Source organism: Acanthisitta chloris, unplaced genomic scaffold (genome assembly GCF_000695815.1).
Source record: "Acanthisitta chloris isolate BGI_N310 unplaced genomic scaffold, ASM69581v1 scaffold41345, whole genome shotgun sequence".
Classification (NCBI taxonomy): Eukaryota; Metazoa; Chordata; class Aves; order Passeriformes; family Acanthisittidae; genus Acanthisitta; species Acanthisitta chloris.
Window position 1 is genome coordinate 36,333 of NW_008675030.1, and position 2,826 is coordinate 39,158.

Genomic DNA, 2,826 nt, shown 5'->3' on the forward strand with positions numbered 1-2,826 from the left:
GCACTGGCACCTGGCTGCATTTAGACAAAAAACATGACAAACTACATACCTGTAAATCTGTTGAATGTTTCCAGCTTTGATTTCCTTGAGAATTTCATGGTAGATATGAGGGTTATTTGGTTCTGGAGATGTTGGGAGAGAAGGGCATTTCTTGCGTGCATAATATCCTATCACAATTCCAAAAATAAATAAAATCAAAGCAGTGCAAAATACTTTCAGTATCCGAAAAAAACTGCAGCGATTGCTCTTTGGTGCTTGTCTTGTATAGTGTGAGATATAATCTGGATCTTCCTGAAGCCGCTGGAATCTTCCCTTTGGAGAAGACGAAGGCTGGATGGGCTCTAGATCAAGGTCAGGGCTCTGTGAGTTTCCCAGATGATGCTGGGCTGTACCATCCAGTCGGAAATGGTCGAAGCCAGGCTCCTCCAGCTCTTTTTCCATGTCCCACTCCAGATCCAGCGCTGTGGCTTGGAGCTCATCATTGTCAAGGTATGGAGAGTGCCCCTGTGCTCTCTGGTCTGCATTCACCTTGTGATAGGCCATCTTTTTATCTATTAAAACAAAATTCAAAAACCCAAGAACCTAAATGTTTGTTTCCATATACATATAAAATTTATTTATTCTTTGTAAACCTGGAAAAGCTAAACATAGACCAAAAATTAAAAAAAAAGAAAAAAAATGGGTTCTCAGTCTTTCACTCTCCCCATTTCCACTGTCCTCTCTTCTTCTGTAAGATCAGCAGTCCCATGATCATCATCACAGAGCAAAGAAGATATTTAAGTGAATATATTGTAAGAATATGAATAAAGGGAATTTACAAGTGCCAATGGCAAACCACGGAAGTTATCCAATAATTTTGTCAGTCCTGAAGATAATATTAAAAATTGAGTGAAGGAACAGAGTTTCCAAAACAATTATTTGTAACCTGAAAGTAATTGTAAAGCTTAACAACTGTGTGTATCAATTTCATTTCAAACACCATACAAAATAAGGCTGCTAAAATAAAGTTGGAAAACAAGAAATAATATAAATTGCCTGATCTGATTCTAAACACAAGGAAATGATAAGAAAGAAATTTCAGGGTGACACTGTACTTACACATCAATAAAAGGCTTCCATTTAGATGGAGCATTCTATTATTTATAGGTATTTTAAATGCATAGTTCCTGAATGACTGATGAATTTGCTTAGATATTGTCCCAGCTGTTTTGCTCCACTTATTTTTCCCATTTTAATGAATCAAAAGCACTGCCAGGTAAGTATTTATAACAAAATCATTCCTTTTATAACAAGGTATAACTGTGGCACTTCTAGATATTTCTATGGAAGTAGAAGCCCTCTAAAGCGAACTCTGACCTCCACTACAAACACTCAAAGTCAATTTTCAACAAATCATTTTTAACAGACTGCAACAACAGGGTGCCATTTTCCTCCATACTTTGACAATAGCCATTCCATCACATAAGCATCTGTAATTTAGGGGTTTTCAAACATTGGACTCACTTCTCAATTAGAATAAAATGAAGATAAAGATATCAAACCTCTGAAGTGATGGATATTAGACTGACACCTACAACACTACATTATCCCTCCATTTTTATGTTTCAAGGCATTTTCACTCTCCAAGACTTACCTCCAGATAACATTATTGAGGCCACATAATAGATGAACCTACTCTAATGGCAAAGTAGAATTTAGCTTTTTGAAGCTCTCTGAAGAAAGCAAGCTCTGATATAATGAAACAGTCTATTGTCCATGCAAAGGCTATCTGCCTCTATACAATACCAATTTACAGATCCTATTTTCCCTGTACAGGCATATAAATATCACTGGCCTATAACTGTCAAGCAGCCTAGGAACAGTCAAGAGAGCCCAGACATGAGGGTATACATTCTGAGCATTGCTATTGCTGACACTCTGCAAATCAATTCTCCACCTGCAGTCCAAACCCTTCTATATGCAGTGGAAGTAACAGAGTTTAGAGTGAGCTGAACTAAAGCCTCTCAAATGAGCATGAAAATCTGCATTATTTATTTAAATAATGATAACAAATTTAGTTGCTAAATTCCAGTTGAGCCAACAAATGGCTTATGCCTGCAAAGCTGTTGTGGCTGACCTTTGCAGACTTTGTTAGCACAGCCCTCAGGTTTGTGAAGGATCCTCTGAACTACAGCACTACTATCCCCACAGTTGTGCATCACCTTGAGATTTCTCAAGGGAGAACTCTGTCTCCTCATCCAGGTTGTTAAGGAAGATATTTAACAATGTCAGCCCCAGAACTGATGACCAGTGCACTAAGCTTCTTGCTGAGCACCAGCTGGACATCAAATGATGTATTAATATTCTTTGGAAAATTCAAGCTATTTATCTGCCCTTTCACTCTGTCTCCTCTTCTGTTAGTGGAGGGATTAATTTACAAAGCATCAATGACAAAGATCACTACAAGTTAATAACAACAGCCCAATAACCTTGTTTTTCCAACTCCACTTCATACTGCTTTTTAATAGAAATTAAAGACCAGTGTTTTGTCCTTTAAAGCAAACCAAGTTACTACTGCATTCCATAAATGCATAATTTTGATGCTACAATTCCTAGTCATTTGACAAACTGTTTTAGCTAAGTAAGTAAACCCTTAGCAGATTACTACAGTATTAGCCATAAAATAGGAATTAAGGCAGTTTTTCAGATGCAGTTTCATGGCAAATATTAATCTTGCTAAGCTTATAAATGTTGACCGTTGCCTATCTGTGGTAGTTAAGTTTTCCCTGTATTTATGGCATTTTAAAAATGTATGTTGTTGTTCAATGAAGCATATTAATAATGGTT

At 36.9% G+C, this 2,826-nt stretch overlaps 1 pseudogene; it reads right to left on the reverse strand.

Annotated features, from left to right (window-relative positions):
- Window positions 1–42: 42 nt before the first annotated feature.
- LOC103803006 lies at window positions 43–543 on the reverse strand (annotated as a pseudogene).
- Between the last annotated feature and the right edge of the window lie 2,283 nt (window positions 544–2,826).